The following is an 18,510-nucleotide window of genomic DNA, read 5'->3' as shown; positions in this document are numbered from 1 at the left end:
GAGAAAGAAGAGGAGAAGGAGAAAGAACAAGGGGAGGAAGAGGAGAAGGAGAAAGAACAAGGGGAGGAAGAGGAGAAAGAACAAGGGGAGGATGAGGAGAAAGAAGAGGAGGAGAAAAAGAAGAAAGAGGAAGTAGAGGAAGAGAAGGGGCAAAAGGAGGAGGACAAGAAGGAAGAGGAGAAGAAGGAGGAGGAAGAGGAGAATACCTTCCCCAATCTGTATTGTCTCTTTACCCTACACTAGGGGTTCTAAACTTAGGGTCCATGAACCTATTCTTTTAATATTTTAAAAACTGTATTTCAATAAAATTGGTTTCCTTTATAATCCTATGGATTTCATCTTATGTATTTAAAAACTTTTTTTCTGAGTAGTTCATAGACTTCGCCAGCCTGCCAATGGAATCCATGACACAAAAGAAGGTTAAGAAGCTTGCCCTAGACCATAAGCCCCATGAGGACTTCACAGCTTCCATAGTGCAGAATTGTACATACACTAGACACTCAATACATGTGTTCTAATAAACGATTATTTAGTTGATGAACTTTCTTTAAAAATATTTTAAAGCAGGGCAGCTAGGTGATGCAAGGAATAGAGCACTGTCCCTGAAGTCAGGAGGATCTGAGTTCAAATCAGACTCAGACACTTCACAAAAAAAAAAACAGCTGTGTGACCTTGGGCCAGTCACTTAACCCCAACTGCCTTGCCTTCCCCCATCCAAAAAACAAAATTCCAAACCTCCCCAGGCACACCCTCTTCTCACCCTCCTCTTATCCATATTCGATGTCTATCTCAAATACCACTGCCTTATGCTAACCAACACTGATCTCTCTGCCCCCTTACCACTCATAGCATTGGTTTGATTTCTGACCCCACAAGGTCTAGCTTTTTATGAAATTACATTTAGCCTTTGATTGTCTACACCTGTCAATTGATCCTGGAGCATTCATTTTTCTGAGTCTTGTGCCCCCGAGGTGATGATGAGCTCCTTGAATATAGGAATTGTGTTTGAAATGTTTCTGAATCTGCCAGAGGGTCTGACACAGAGCTCAGAGAACAGTGGACCCTTCCTAAAGACTTATTACACTGAACTGAATATTCCTTTATATTGTCTGGGTCTGAAGAAGTTAGGAAAGATGCTTTTGTTTTGAAAAAGGTAAAAATTAAACCAACCCAACATTTGGAGATCAAGTTGCATTTTGCTAACAGGCAACATGGGGGGCCCTAATCCAGCAGAGTTCTAGGGCCATAGCAGCTGAGGTCAGCATTGGGTGCATCATGTCTAAGATAATCAGGCAGGAAGAAGATGGATATATGTATATAAAATAGATCCCTTTTTAAATATAAGTATCCCAAAAATTAAATGGCAGGGTGCCAAAAATAATCATGCCTTGCCCTCACCTATGTACTGCAATATTCTCTTGGCTAAGTTTCTATAAATAAATAAATAAATGTGTGTGTGTGTGTGTGTGTGTGTGTGTGTGTGTGTGTGTCTAAAGCTCACCAAACTAACTTTGGGAGGCCACTAACTCTTCAGGCATTCCAGATGGAAGGTTAAACCAGAACACCTAGAAAAACAACGCTATTTGGACAAAGCCAGAGCACATTCCTCGCCAGCACGCTCTGACTGCCCTTCTAAATTATGCTATGCTGCCTCGGACTAATCATTTAACTCTTCCAAAACTTGGTTTCCTCATCTGGAAAAGAAAAGGCAATATAGGGGGAAAATTACTAATTGAGTTTTAACGGGTTCAACAAATGTAAAGAGGTCTAGGAATACTCTTTAACAGCCCCTCTGCAATTGGCCTTTATCACAATTTCAAAAGGTTCATTCCCTCACTTAATCCCTTCTGATCAGAATAAAGGTTATAAACAGTGATTTTCCACAAAAGCTAAGCTAAAGTCTGGAGGGAGAGAAATAAATCACAAATACAACTCTATGTCTAAGAGGCACTATCCTGATTATTAACATGGATTATGGCATAATCAATGTTGGCATTAACTTCACCTGTGACTATAGCTGGCACCGCTGACTGTGATCATTAGCTTTACAAATAAAGAATGCAGTAGGCCCATACAGCAGCTGCCGTGTGCACATAGGACCAAAGCCTAGCTGGGGACAGAAAGCAGGAGTCAGAAACAAGCAGATACCTTCTTTTCCAAATCACATGGAGCATGGTTGCTCGCCTCCAAGGGATGCTTCCATCTTCAGCACCACAAATGACTTCCCAAGAGAAGGATGGAGAATTGGAGTTTTTAGCAGGGACCAATTCCTCATAAGTGGAGATGGTCACTGATTCTGACATAAGGAAAACCTTGATAACAAAATGAGTCCATGCAGACTCACAAGAAAAGATTTCATTTTGTGTGTAATTAATAATAACTTATTCCTTTTTTCTTCATTCCAGGAGAAAATAAGTTATTGATTTCCTCCACAAAGATAACTATTTGCATAACATTGCTGATTATGTGGTGTAACAGGTCCAGATGGAATTAATTTGCTCCAAAGATATTATTTAATATTTTTAAATAGGTAAAGATTTCATATACAGTAATATTTATAGTTGATTAAAAAATACCTGATCTCATCTACAAACAATTCAAATGTTTTTTTAGAAAGACACTGAATTTTATATCCAATGTTGTAGGAAAGAAAATCCCCCTAATTTCCTTCCAGCATAGTTCAGATATCACCTCCTGTCTGCAGCCTTTCCTGAAACCATATTGTTATGTTTGCCCCCATATCAATCACCAATCATTAGCCCATAATATCATTTAGTTTAGGGCAACTAGATGGATTAGTGGATAGAGTGCTGGGCCTAGAATCAGGAAGACCCATCTTCACAAGTTCAAATCTGGCTTCAGATACTTACTAGCTGTGTGACCCTGGGCAAGTCACTTAACCCTGTTTGCCTTAATTCCTCATCTATAAAATGAACTGGAGACGAAAATGACCAAACATTCCAGTATCTTTGTCAAGAAACCCCAAAATGTGGTCACAAAGAGCCCAAAGAACTGAAAACCCAACAAGAACAAAAATCACTTAGCTAATTAACATCAATAGGATTTTACAGAGTTATATTTACTGAGAAGAAATAACAAGTATAGAAGTACAAGCATTTCCCTTCCCCAAAACATTGGGGCACACTCTCCCTTAGACTACCTCAGACCCTGAACAAAGTTGGTACAAACTTAAAGCAATTTCTACAAAGCCATTTGCCACACCGAGTTTGCTTCTAAATGAAACTTAGCTAATGGATGCAGGCCTTGCTTTTTGTAGGACATAGCCCTTTAGGTATGGAGTCAACACAGTGCTGGGAGCTGGGAGGAGTAGCTCCTCAGGGCTATGCTGGAAGACTATAAGCTCTGGCTCTGAGACCTCTGGCAGCTTGCTCTCCCAGCCTTTGAAAGCTTACAGAGTCACAGTCTGGTCTAATGCTCCTTTACCTAAGAGCCAGAAAGAACAGACGTAATAGACTCCGAAGTAACAGCAGGGTCATGTGATCATGGACCCCAGAGTATTGGCCTGGATGGACAGATAAAGTTCCAAAGCCTCTCCCCCTTACTGGAGGCTTATAATAATCCTTGCTTTCTCACTGGAATACAACCTGGCAAAGGACAGCCACACCTCAGCCAGTTAATGCCTTTTGAATGCATTTTCAGTTCTGAGTTAGAAACCAATAGAAAAACTTCTCTTTTTTTCATACAGTAAAGAAATCAGAAACAGTCAAAATACCTGACCTTGCCCTGAGTCAGGGAGCAGGACCCTTCTATTCCACATCATCACACCTTTCCAGAAGTAGGTTCCCCAGTCTCTTCCATGTGACCTGGCAGCAGGCAGAGGGACACTATGCTGACAGAGGATGTTCCAAGGACAGGGTTCTCATTGGCCAGGCCCTCATCGTACAGAAGTGTCACAGTCTTCACAGAATCTCAGAACCACCAGACTTCAGAACTGGATGGGACCTCAGAAGCCCTTAGTCCAAACCATACACAAAACAACAACACACCCAACAAAAAATCAACCAACCTCTGCCTAAAGGCCTCCAGAGAGGGGGAGCTCACCACATCCCACAGCAGCTCATTCATTCCACCTTGAGATATTTCTAATTGTCAGAATTTTTTTCTGGAAATCAAGCCAAAAGTTGCCTCTTTGTAAGTCCCATTGTTCATTGTTGTCCTTTACTTATCTTCTCTTGCCTTAGCAATTGCCTTTTCTGTCTCCTTGGACCAATTTCCTCCTTCAGATTGAGAATGCCTTCATATTATGTCCTCCTTTTCCTTTGAGTCATATGGATATTCAATTTTTCCTCAGGTTCCAAGAAATCCATCTTATTTCTTCTTTCCAGAAAAAAGTCTCCTTGACAAGTCCAGCACCCTCCAATTCACCTCCACAATTTACTTCTCTTTATTGCCCCTCCAAGTCCTCCCTATTTACCTCCTTCTGGTATATTTTCTTCTTTTTCAGAAACCAGATTTTCTCAGATGCTCTCAGTTCTCCAGGCCAATAGATTTTACCATTTAGATTTTTGATTCTCAAATGGCATCAACCATATCAAAATCAAAAAAAGGTAGACAACAAGCAAACATTTATTAATTCGATCCAACTCTTGTGAACCCTTTTGTAAAAGTCAAGAATCTTCCAACTACCTGGAAAATGTGTTTGTTTTCTAAGTTTTGGGGCTTTTTATATATTAGCATTACTTAAAGCAGGATACACCTGCATCTGACATATTCTATAATGTATCTTGTTAGGTAAGCCATCCATTCTGTAACCATGAAGGCCTACTATTGCATATTTGATATTTCAAAAAATCCATAATTTCAGCTATGTTCATATACCATACACTCCATGCAGATCCCAGCTCTTTCATGTCCTAGTAGAAGGCTTCATGGATGGCTGAGGTCAAGAAATTCATCATCCACTGGTCAACCCTGGGTGACAAGTCTTTCACAACTTAGCTGCTCCTGACTCAGCAAAAACACAATCTAATGTCAGGTCAGGACTCAAAGTCTTTCATGGCAGCACTTTCCAGAGTTTAACTCATTTACCTGCCTACCTGTGATAGGCCTGACAAATGTTCAGTCCCAGGCCAACCATCCCATTTCATGATCATTTCCAGGTCATGCCACCAAGCCACTCCTCTCCCCAGCACTTTCCAACTCTAGCTCTGAGAACAGGAATCAGATCAATACTACCTTTCCTGAAAGGGTGTACGGGGTATTCAGGAGAACTAGCACCTCTGAGGTGAGGGCTTGCTGAGCCCTTTTCAGGGCTATTCATCCCTCTTCGGTGTCCACCTTCACCCAACTCTTATCTGTGGCTCTAAGAAGTTGTACCATGCTCAGCAGTCACACCCTGGTAAAACCATCTTGGCAGATGGGATAAAGCGCTTTGAGGGTAATCGACAGGCATCAAATCTGTTGGTGAATTGGGGGTAGGAGTGTCTGGCCCAAACGTGTGAAGACCTCCCCCATTGTAAAGGGTGGATGAGAACAATTTGTTCCAACAGCCATGAAGGCAGCTGAAGCAGGAGCTGTGGAGCACTTAGAGCTTGGTCAGACATCAAAGATACCAAGCTCATCATTGCCTCCCTGGGTCATCACCACTCATCCTGACTTTTGTCTTTTGCCACTGAACTTTGATGACTCTGGAGGAGAAAGGGAACCTGATGACTGACTGCGCAGCTCTGCCTCACTTAAATCCAATCCATGCACAAGATACCACCCCATGATGTCATTGATCCTCTTTGAAATGAAGGACAAGCAGCAAACCTTTCCTGCAAAGCATATGTTAATCATTTACCCTAAGGGTCCCGTAGCAGAGGTCTGGCCAATTCCCAGCCCACCTACAATGTTATGACCTATATCGAAGACCCCAGAAATAGTTACCCAACATCATTCTCAAGTGATCTGGGCATGTGCCAGACCTACATTACGCCCCAAACACCACTCCTTCTGATTTCTCTGTCCAACATATGCCTCCTTGGTCATTACTTCTCTATATATTTCCCTGTCAGAATGTAAGAGTCTTGGTGGGGGAATTCCCTGCTTATTTGTATTTGTATCTCTAGGATTCACATATTAATACATATTAAGCATTTAATAAATTCTATTTCTTTTGTTTCACATGTTCATAGCTTTTGAAAACTCATAGTCACCTCCACAATTCAATGAAACATTGAAATAAGAGGACTAAAATTTTAGTAAAGGTACAGAATTCTTGTCTCCAACCCAGTTAGGAAAACAAGTAGGTAAATGGACCAAATTTTCATCATTTGGGCCTTGGAGATCTGGAATGACTGTTTTTAATTATTCAAATAATTAAGGATGTTTTAAATCATAATCCTGGAATGAGACCAGGAAACCCTATTGTCCACACTTGTGATCTCAGACCCTTTCTTCATTCCTGGGTCCTTACCTATGCAATATAAGCATGAAAGCCCTTCTATACAAGCTCTAATGAAATAGCAGCAGCAACAGCCATGAACAGAGGTAACCATTCTGAGAAGCAGAAATGTTATAGGAGATTCTCTTAATAGCAAATTAAGTCATTTGCAAAAATCACAAGACCTCTCACCAAGATGTTAAAATACATACCATATTGTGAATATTTTTTAGGTTATGTTTTTGGTGATCACATTTTCTCAATAGCTTTGATTTCTTTGTTTACCATGAGCTAACATCTGAAATTAAGCCTTTATACTATAAATGAGGCTCTGCTTTATATTTCTAATACCCCTATAAGTATATATACATATAGACAATATAGACATATGATATAGGACATTTTGTGTGTGCGTATACACATATATCTTTTGCAATCTTTTGTGTGGGGGGGAAAGAGCTTCAATAGAAAGAGAGATCATTTTATTTTTTAAAAAAAATCATGAATGCAACTGCATTCATTCAGCCTTAGAAATGTTTTGATGACTTTTCTGCGCTGCAATATATTTAGATGGTGAATATGTCATTAATATAAACAGCAGAAAGGAAACTATTAAATGAACACAATTTAAAACTGAGCAAACCTGAGTATTTGATTAAAGTTTTTGTACATTCTATACACTTGAACAGGTAACATAGAACCAGCGTATTTGTGTTGATTTTTAATTTGTTAGCAGTATTACATTGAAAATGCTAAATTTTCAGGGGTTGGTATTTAGAAATTAGAAGTCTGATTCAACAGGATTGTATTGAGTCTGATTTTTGCCAACCATATTCAGAATTTCCTGAGGAGTCTAGAACAAAACAGTAACTCAACTTAATGTCAGCATGGTATGAAAGGCAATCTTCTATTCCTCTCTCTCTGCTGTAATGTGATGCTGAATTTGTTGGATTTGAGTTGAATGTAAATACATATGGCGAATATTAGCAATGGGGAACCAGTATAATTCTATATACGTTTTAATGGATGCATATGGCTCTGGAAGGTTTTCAAAAAAATCTTTCTAGTTCCTAAGGTCATGCATTACACACAGTGTCACCTTTAATGGATGTGTTTATTTTTTTGTGATGAATGACTTGCCTATCATCTTCCCCCAAATAATGCATTAGATCCACCCCCATGAAAAGCTTTCTCCCCTATACCTGCTGAAATCAGGCCCCCCATATACAGTAAGCACCATTAGGAAGTGCCAGATTCTAGGACATTTCTGGAAGGAGCCAGACCAGATTGGGATCACCACTCCAATCTTGTTATCAGCTAACAGGATTTGTGTGCTGTAGCTCACACCCAAGCTTTGAAAAATGACTGGAGGAGAAGATTGAAAGAGGGACTGGGATGGGGAGGGCAGGGAAGAAGGAGGGAAAGCATCAGAGAAATGTTCAACTGAGCCAGACACCCAGGCTACGCCTTCACCAGCCTTAGGGAAATGACTTACTGTAAGAGGAGGGTTTGAATGGCCAAATTAGAACAACTCATTTTCATCCTAATCACAGCTGGTGGGATCCTGATATGCTGACACCCAGAATTATTGCTCTGTCATTAAAAAAAAAGAATGAGTGGGAATGTGGTGAATTTTTTTCTACTTCAAAATATGAAATAAACAGAAAACTCAGTCCCATTGGGAAAGATGGGAACCTCCACAGGGCAGTGGTCCATTGATTCTCTCTCTCTCTCTCTCTCTCTCTCTCTCTCTCTCTCTCTCTCTCTGAACGCCAGGAAGTTTTTAGTAGCAGTCGACTCTTCATTTTGATCATGAATCATAGAAGAGAGGCTACATCCAAATGAAATACCTTAAAGATTCCTCCTTCGTAAACTATTAGAGATCTATCTTGTCTGTTGCAAGGAGCCTCATTTTCATGTTAGAACAGATGGGGCAAAATTGTCATTAACAGAAACTGACAACTCTAAAACTGAAATATAGATTTAGAAAGAAACCTAATGAATTAAATCAATGTTATTGCCACGAAAGCCAAAGAAATTATTAGCGATTTGTAAAGTTACCCTGTATTTTAACCTCCGTATATTTTAGTCTGGGTCGTTTTAGCATTCACAATACTTTTTCGCTGTCATTGTTAATGTCTAACTATGTAATACACTCATCTTAATAGATCATCTAGACTTGATGCTCATGCTCTGAGGCTTGGGGTGGTTGAAACTTGTCTCTGTGGGTGCCTTACCAGCCTTAATCTTGGGCAGAAATGAACCCCAAGTGGTGACCCTGCTGTTTCTGATTTTTACTAAAATATATATGTGCAAAGATACACATACGTACACAATATATATGTGTGTGTGTGTGTGTGTACATACACACATATGTAAGGAGACTGAGTGTTTCACTGGCCCAAATATAGCACCAAAGCATTCCAGTTTTTGGCTGGCAAATATTCATAATAAAGAAAGAATTTGGGATTAGATGGGATTGACCCCTTAGCCTACCTTTTATCTTTGGGTCAAATTCATTTGTAGCTTAACCAAAGGGGACCTTGGGAGTATGTTAGGTTGCCTAAACTATAATTTAGATAGTTTCTATACCAGAAGGCTTTGTCCTCCTGTTCAGATGTAGGATTAAAAAAGGAAGGTCTAATCTTAACCTAGGGGCACCCTATCTGACTTTTGTTAGTTAGGTAAGATTAAATAGTTGTTGACCTGCTTTTATCAAGGAGAGATTCTTGCCACTATACTTTAGTAGACTGGAGCTGAGATGGGTTGGACTACTCTAAAGTGATCCTCAAAGGGGGGACAGCAAACTACAACCCACAGGTCAACTACTGCAGGAGAACTATAAATATCAATCAATATTTATTAAACACTTATTTTGTGCCCGGCACTGTGCTAGGCTCTGGGATACAAAAAGAGGCAAAAGGCAGTTTCTGCCCTAATGGAGCTCACAATCCAGTGAGGGATATAACATGTAAAAAAAGCAAGCTACATACAGGATAAAGAGGAAATAATTAATAGAGAAAAGGCACTAAAATTAAGAGGAGTAAGGGAGGGCTTCCTGTAGAGGGTGGGATTTTAGTTGGATCTTAAAGGAAGCCAGGGAGGTCAGCAGTCAGAGCAGAGGAGAGAGAGCATTCCAGGCATGAGAAAAAGATGAAGTGTCTTATTTGTGGAACTGTCAAGGAGGCCGGTACTCCTGGACCAAAGAGTACCAGTCAATGAGTAAGGTGTAAGAAGACTAGAAATGTAGGAGGGGTCTGTTATGAAGGGCTTTGAATGCTAAACAAAGCATCTTGTATTTGATTCTGGAGACAACAGGGAGCTACTTGAGTTGATAACGTCCAGCAGAGACTCCACAGTCACATATAAAAGGAGCGACATGCTAGCTGAGACTATGTAGTACTTACCCAGCAGTGGCACCGCAACTGGAGACGAGTAGATCCAGTAAGCATGATGTCTCCAGAAGACATCAGGAGCCTGGCAGCATCATCAGAGGTGTGAGCTGCTGCTCCAAGGGTAGCCTCCACACGTGGGCCCCTCATATGTGACCTCTGTGTGTGCTCATTCTAATACCAGTGCTGTATATATATTTATGAGAGTGTCTTCTTGGTTTATGACAGAACTTGTAAATCTTATGCTATGTCATTAGGTGCCTTTCCTTTGAAGTAATTCTGTCCTTTGGATGATGAAAGAAAATATGAACATATCAGAAATAGAGCTAGAGATTAGAGAGATAGAAATAGAGATGGAATTAGAACTAGAGGTAGAGGAGGAAAAGGAGACAGAGAGAGAGAAAGAGAGACAGAGAGAGAGAGACAGAGACAGAGAGAGAGACAGAGAGAGAGAAGGAGGGAGGTGGGAGAGGCAGAGATTATGAGTCAACTATGGACTTGTATGCAGAGCTGGCCTAGGAAGTAGAAAGATCTAGGTTCAAGGCTTCCTCCTGACACACACTGGCTGTTTGACTATGGGCAGTTCACTTGATCTCTCAGTGGCAACACTCTTAAGACTCTGAATTCCTGAACATGTGTTGACTTGTATGGGTAAAGGATGTTTCCTCTGCAGGGTTTCCCTATATCAGTGAAATCTATATTTTCCCTCCCACTCCTCCTTCAAAATATATGAAATCGATTTTTAAAAACTTAGCTGTATAGAAAGAGATCTGAACCTCCATAGGGTAATATGTACACATACATACAGTTTCTTTATCTGTAAAATGAGAAGAAGGAAACAGCAAACCATTGCAGTATCTTTGCCAAGAAAACCTCAAATGGAGTCACAAAAAATCAGACACAAAACTGAACAACAATAATATTTTCACACAAATATGTATGTATATATGTACATATATATACATATAACTTGAAATCATATTTTAATAACTAATATCTTTGATGCCTTTGGAGTTTGTTTGAACGGCAAAGGAAAAATTCCAGCTGTCTACTTTTTCAGGTATTTTCCATGATCTCAATCAAAGGCCAAAACAAAACAAGAAGGGGAACCATTTCTCCTTGCTGTTGATGTCATCCTGAGAGAAAATAAGGAGAAGACGCAGTTGGGATTCTGGGGTTTGCCCTTCAACGAGGTTCATCAGGGCCATCTCATTTATTCTCTAATATTGGATAATGCCATTTTTAAAAAAGAGCAGAGGAACTGAGCTATTGACTCCATTTGACAGACTTTTGCAGATGGTGAAGAAGCAGAGAAACTCTATCATGAATACAAGGAGATCCTCCAAATGAAGGCAATCTCTCTGGGCCTCCACCTCCTCATCTGTGAAATGAAAGGGTTAGACCAGATGACCTCAAATGCCCTGGCCCTGGTGCTGACCTTCAGGTTTTCAGAATCACACCTCTATTGCTGTATCTTCCTGCAACCTCCCTAAACACCTAGGGCCTCCTCATCACCTATTACCTTTGTGATCTGCTCACCATAGAATGTCCCTCCACAAGCCCTACCTATCTTTCTTTTTGCTCACATTCATATTCCCAGTGCTTAGCCCAGTGCCTGGTCCATAGTAAGCACTTAATGAAAGCTTATTATCCTTCATTCTTTCCTTCTCTTCAGGCTCTAAATCTATATTACTATGAACGTGTAATTTGATACTTCCACATGATTGTAGGTATAAGGTAGGATGGCAAAAAAAAAATGTTAGGAAATATGGTTCAGAATTAAGAAATGAAAAGAGGAAAAAGGCTTGCCAATGATTCAGAAGACTATACCTGTATGCCATGACGATTTATTTTTTCAAGAAAAGAGTAGGGGGGCAACTAGGTGGCACAGTGAATAGAGCACCAGCCCTGGAGTCAGGAGGACCTGAGTTCAAATCTATCCGCAGACACTTGACACAATTACTAGCCGTGTGACTTTGGGCAAGTCACTTAACCCCAATTACCCCCAAAAAAAGCAAAAAGAAAAGAGTAGGAAGGTGCTAGAAATGGCAACTACCAAATACCACCAGCACTATCAACACACACACACACACACACACACACACACACACAATGAAATTGAATATGTCATAACAATAGATGACATTTATATTGGGCTTTCAAGACTGAAAAGTCCTTTATCTCCTTTGATCCTCTAAAAACCCTAGGAGGTAAATACTCTGAGTATTATTAGCCCTATTTTATAGATGAGGAAAATGAAGTATTAAGAAGGTTAAGGATCACACAGCTAGTGAATGTTGGAGGTAGGATTTGAATGCAGATCTTTCTGACCCCAAGACCAATTCTCTTAAGAGACAAGATGAAACTAGTGACTGAGAGGGAGCCCAGAGCTGAATCAGTCATTTAGATACAGACAGATTATGAATTACTCAGAGTGAAGGTCAAAATCAAGACTGAACTAGAAGGAGAAAGAGTAAATCAATCAGAATGTCCCCCTTGTGTACCACTGCCATGTGGGCTGCAAGTTGGGCCTGGATTTAAGTCATAAAAAGAGATCAGTTTCCCACATAGGAGATATCACACTATATACAACAGTATGAGACCTCTCCATGCCACAGAATCCCACCTTTTCAACAAGATTCTGCTGGGGTGACGTTACATTGAAGTGAGCCATGAAATATGATAAATTCTGAATCCATTTGTAGGTGATCCAAAGGGAAATGAAGAAATGCATGGAGTGCATGGGGTCAGCTGCAGGATGAAGTACCCCAAAAGTCCTAGTGCTGTGTTAAGCTATTAAAATTTAAAGCAGTGGGGGCAGCTAGGTGGCACAGTGAATAGGGCACTGGCCCTGTAGTCAGGAGGACCTGAGTTCAAATCCGACCTCAGACACTTAACACTTACTAGCCGTGTGACCTTGGGCAAGTTACTTAACCCCAATTGCCCTGCCTTCCCCCCTCCAAAAGGCAAAAAAAAATGTAAAGCAGTTAATTCCTATACCCCAAAGTACTAAAGCTTAACATGGAGGTTAAGACTTGTGGAACACCCCAATACAGTTAGGTCCTGATTAGTGCAAATAATGAATCAGTAAAGGAGTCACTTGTATTCAAATTCACACCTCTTGAAGTTATGATTATGTAAAATAAGGTAATTTGTTCCAGTTCAGTGAAAATGGACAGTGTGAATTTCTATGATTCATTATTTGCACTAATCGGGACCTCTCTACATAACCAACTAAGATTCACTAACAAGAAGCGACATAAAAGCTGTCATTGAAAAAGGAGGTGGAACATTCATTAACTTAGGGAGAACAAAGGATGACAGATGGACAGCCTAAGTGCTGCCCTGATGCACAGAGTAGCTCAAAAGACCAGGAGGAGAGATTTCTAGGACATTAAGAAGATCCTTTATGGAAGGTTTAAGGACTCTTTGGAAGGCAGGGCCACTAAGGGGTGCCATAGTGCACAGAGCACTAGGCCTGAAGTCAGGAAAACTCCTCTTCTTGAGTTCAAATACCATCTCAGATACTTACTGTGTGACCTTGGGCAAGTCACTTACCCCTGTTTGCCTCAGTTTCTTCATCTGTAAAGTGAACTGGAGAAGGAAATGGCAAACTGCTCGAGTACTTCTGCCAAGAAAACCCCAAATGGGGTCATGAAGAGTCAGAAACAACTGAAAATGGTTAAGTTGAACTGAGATGGTAGGAATAGATTGCAATCTTCATCAAAGAAGAAAATGTCTACAACACTAAAACACAGATCCATTAGAGCCCTTTCTTAGCTCTTACCCTTTTTATATTGGGGACCCCTTTGAAAGTCTGGAAAAGTCCATAGTCCCCTTCACAAAATAATGTTTTTAAATGAATAAAATGCAAAGTATTATAAAGACAATCAGTTAAATTAAAATGAAGTTATCAAAATATTTTCAAAATAAGCTCATGGACCTCAGGCTAAGAAATCATGCATTAGGGTATTTAATAATAATAAGAGTATGTATGTAGCACTTCCTATGTGTCAGGCACTGTGCCAAGTACTTTACAATTACTGTCTCACTTAACCCTCACAATAACCCTGGGAGATAGGGGCTATCGTTATCACCATTTTACAGATGAGGAAATTGGGGCAAACAGAGGTTTAGTGACTTGCTCAGGTTCACACAGCTATCAAGTGTACAAGACAGGATTTGAGCTTGAGCCCCTAACTCTAAGTCCAGTGCCCTATCCACGATGACACTCATTGTTTCGTAGAGTTCTTTGGAGTTTACAAAATATTTCATCAAAAAACAGTCATTAAGGACCTACTATGTGCCAGATGTTATACTATGCATTGGGAATACAGGGAGACAGAAACAGCTGTTGCCTTCTAGAAGTTCACAATGTAAAGAGGGAGATCTATGCAAGATACATTGAAGTGATCTTAGAAAGAAAGCACTAGCAGTAAGGGAGATGGCAAATGGCTTCCTAAGGATGGTGGTTTTGAGCTGAGGTGAATAAGCTTGTTCATTCTAGGCATGAGCAAAGGCATGGGGATGGAAATGTAGGGTGGGTGGCAAATAGCACATGGAACAGTTTGGCTTCAGCATAGATTATGTGAAGAGAAGTTCTACAGGATGAGCCTAGAAAGGCAAGCAGAAGCCAATACAACGGAGGTATTCACAGGGATAGAACCAGAGGGGTAGAAGCCAGAAAGAGAGGGCCCAGGAGAAGTCACAGGGTGTCCTGTTGAAATTCCCAAGGTGATAGCTATCTCCTTTTCCTTCACCCTCACCCACTGGTCTTGTTCCTCTCTCTCTCCATGATACTTCCTCTAATTGTCCAGATAAGGTCAAGGCTCGATGCTTAAATGACATCTTTCCAGTTTTACCAGAATTAAGAAATTCAGTTTCACTCACCTAAGGCTGTGTGTGTCTTCACACACACACACACAGGCACACACACGCACACATGCTCACGAACACACATACTCCAACAGATTTAGGGAGTGTACAGAAGGAGTGGTTGCATTTAGCCCAGCAACCTGATGTTTTTAAATAACCTCTCCATTTGAAAATTAGCAGTGGGACTGGATTAAAACAGGGTTTTCCTATTATTTGTTTCTGTTTGAAGACAGTTGATGTATGTGTAGACAGCCTAAGACTTAGGCAGGCAGAAAAAAAACAAACAGGTCCCTCTGCCCCCCTTCCCCTTTTGCTGTAAAAAGAGATCTAGGCCAACTATTGAGAGGACTGAACACAGAAAAGGACCAAAAGCACAGGAGAAGCAAGACTGAAATGAGTATTAAACAGCTGTTTGCAAAACTGACTGTCTAACGAGAAGACAGGCCCACCGAGTTCCAGAGCCTGGGGCCTTCACAATAGCACAGGCCTTTATACTCAGCAGGCCACAGAAAGGTGTTTTAATGGCTGTGTTAGAGCCGTGCTGCTGAGGTTGGGCCTCTGATGCTGCCGGCATTGAGGCAGAGGGGCCTCTCCAGGCATCGGCGGGGGTCGCGCCGTGGTAACACACGTATCAAGTGTCTCATTTTAAAACATCTGTTGATCCAAATGTGAAAGATGAGGGGAAGGAACCGACGTTTATTAACGCCTCTAAAGGTCTCAAAAAAAAATTAAAATGACTGTCACGGGCTTCTCCCACCACACACCCCAACCCTTTTGTCTCTGTCTCCCTACGATGCCACCAGTGTGACTAACTCCCTCTAACCACATGCTCAGATTTGCTCACAGAACAATGGTCTTTTGAATAGACGCATCACAAAGGGGCACGGTGGTCCTTTTGAATGACGGAACCCAGCGAGTCCCCCTACAGTATTTAGAAAAGGAATCGACTGGCTCCTTAACCTAATATGAGCATTATTTATTTACAGAGTCTATGCAGCCAGTGTAGTTAACTCCAAACAGGGAGTGAAAATAAACAGTTGGTAGCTTTTCACTTCTCTGGAAATAGGGAACCAGCAGGGCTAACTTGACGAACCTGCTTCTGGCAGTCAATGGCGGAAGATGGAGAAAACGATACAAAACGGCCCCCAAAACAATGCTACGGTATTATATTTGTAAAGAACTTAGAACAGTGCTTGGCATATAGTAAACACTTAATAAATGCTAATTCCCTTCACCTTATTCTAGTAGTTCAAGAATGCAAAATCTGTACTAACCTTATCTGACATAAATTAGTCATCTTCTCCATTAGACTGGAGGCTTCTGGAGGACAGGAACTGTGCCTTGTCCTATCTCCCAACATAGGGCACAAGGTTGAGCAAAACAGAAGGAATTCAATTAATTTCAACCAGATGAGTAGTTGAATTCTGCACCAAGCCAAACAGAGCCTTGCCACCACCATCCATGAAAACAGTGGTTCTGGCTTGACATTTTTTTCCCCTCTCCGTGGTGTTTGTGCAAAAAACAGGGAGGCAAGAGTACCTGGCCTCATTCTCTGCAAGGTCACTAATCTATTGACCTTGGTGGGGCAAGAGACTTTACCATTGAGGTTATTTCTCCATCTCTAAAATGAAAAGGTTGCACTAGATCAGGGATTTTTAACTTGGTTTATAAATTTATTTGTTGATATTTTGAGAATGTGATAATCTGAATGACATATAATCAATTTCTTTGGAAATCCTATATATTATTCTATGCATTTAAAAACATTATTCTGAGATTGGGTCCATAGGCTTCTCTAGACTGCCAAAGGGATCCATCTCAGGGAAAAAAAGATTAAGAACCCCTGAATTAGATGATTTTTGAGATCTCTTACAGAAAGAATACAGAACTTGGAATCAGAGGACTCCAGGCAGGGGGTTGATGTAGCCAGATCATGGCAGTTTGGGAGAGTCAATTGTTAAATTTTCAGTGTGAACATTAACGCCTCAGAAATCTGCAAACACTACAACTAAGGGCTTGATGCATAGCTTTGTTGATTGTTCAGACATGAGAAAGTAATGGAGAAAATGTTAATAATGCAAATTAAACTTAAAAGTGTATCTGTGTACATTTTTTTCTCAGAGAGCTGGTTGTTAAATACTTAGCAGCACAAGTTCAAGTTCTGGCTCCACCACTTACCACCTGTGTCATCTTGGGCAAATCATTACCTTCTTTGGTCTTCAGTTTCCAATTCTTTAAGACTAGGGAGCTGAGCTAATGATTTCTAAGAGCCTTTCTGGCTTTAAATCGAATGAGCATTGTGTGATTGTATAATAAAATAAGACCCTGAAATGCTACCTAAAATGAAGATTATCTTGTTGCAAATAACTTCTACCAAATGAGTTACAGGAAAATAAGAACTCCTGCATCCTCCTCCATAAACTGGGAGCAACCCTAGGGATGAACTAGATGTGAGAGAGTCTCTAAGAGGGGTTAAAGAGCTCTGCCCCATCCTCCCCTCCCACCCCAGCATCATCACCATTTACACACAGACTTTTCCAAACCACCCTGCCTAAAGCCCAGAAAGGATTTCATTCAACTCTCTGCTGGTCTTGTCTTTTCCTTTTCGTTCCTTTTACATCCTGCCCCACCCACCAGCTGTTTATTACCTTGTCAAGCTATAGAATCCCTTCCTTGCCTTCTTCTCCATCCTCCCCAAGGCCCTAGCACTGATGGCCAGCTTCTAGCCATTGCCTCCCTCTCCTCCACAAAGGCCCATGTTCCTGCTTCAAATGTCATGTCTGGCAGTGCACACATGTCAGAAAATCATGTTTAAGCAAAGAGAGAGAGAAGGTTTCCTCTTTATGATAGTGTTCCATTCAAGCTGGTACGTGGCAGCGCCTGTGCCCAGTGAAACACACTGACGTCGCTGATGGACTATTTTGCCTGAAGTTCCAAAATGAAGCAAATTCTCCTTTGCTAATTTAGTCACATACAACCATAAATCCCAGAAATATGTCTTATGTATATCTTGCATTACCTTTTGCAGACAAATACAAAAACATGGTCAACATTTGCAATAAAATTATCATAGAAATGCCATCTCAAATCTTATTTTCTTTTCCAATGTGCATTTCACAAATAACTTGTATTAAAATTATGTTTTACAGAGTAGAAATAGAAAACAAATACCTCTAGTAATTTAAATAGATATTTGCATAACATGACTAGAACACTTTAGAAAAACACATAGCACTGGAAAATGTGAGTTCAAAAACACTTAAATACAAGTGATTTTTAATAAGTCTAATGTGAAAAATGCCTTTTAGCTGTATTAATTAGTGAATTAAAATGTGTTGATCTTGGAATATTTTCTAGCTAACAGTTTTTGCCTTTTTTTCCAGTTGTTTATTAGTTAACGATTGCCATTTGTAAAACAGGATGTTGGGTGTAGCCTTAGGAGCACGCTCACAGATATGTGTGGAGTTATTGTGATACTCACTCCAGTCTATACAGGGAACAGTGACCTAGGTACCATGGATACCTGACTTTCTAATCCTGACTTTCTTGGAAGTGGAAGGAAATAGGTTTGTCCATTTCAAAAGAGAGATAGCACTTTGATATATGGGGAGGTGGGTCAACTGCTTCCAGAATTTAAAGCTCTGGTTCTTAGAGATAAAGAAAGAGAAGCAAGGGGAGTGGGGAGAGTGGGGAGAGCCAGAAACTCACCCTCCTCTCACAGGTTCATCAGATTCTCTCCTCCCTTACAATGTTAAAAGTCTGAAAATACTAGAAGAATCAATGATTTCACCAGTGCAAGGGATTCCTGGCGTGGGAACTCTATCCACCAGAGCAGGTGGCAACCTACCTAACTTAGAA

Source organism: Petaurus breviceps, unplaced genomic scaffold (genome assembly GCF_028583685.1).
Source record: "Petaurus breviceps papuanus isolate PSGF00001 unplaced genomic scaffold, PetGlider_PUasm1.0 171, whole genome shotgun sequence".
NCBI classification, from domain to species: Eukaryota; Metazoa; Chordata; class Mammalia; order Diprotodontia; family Petauridae; genus Petaurus; species Petaurus breviceps.
Note: the sequence above shows the minus strand (reverse complement) of the source record.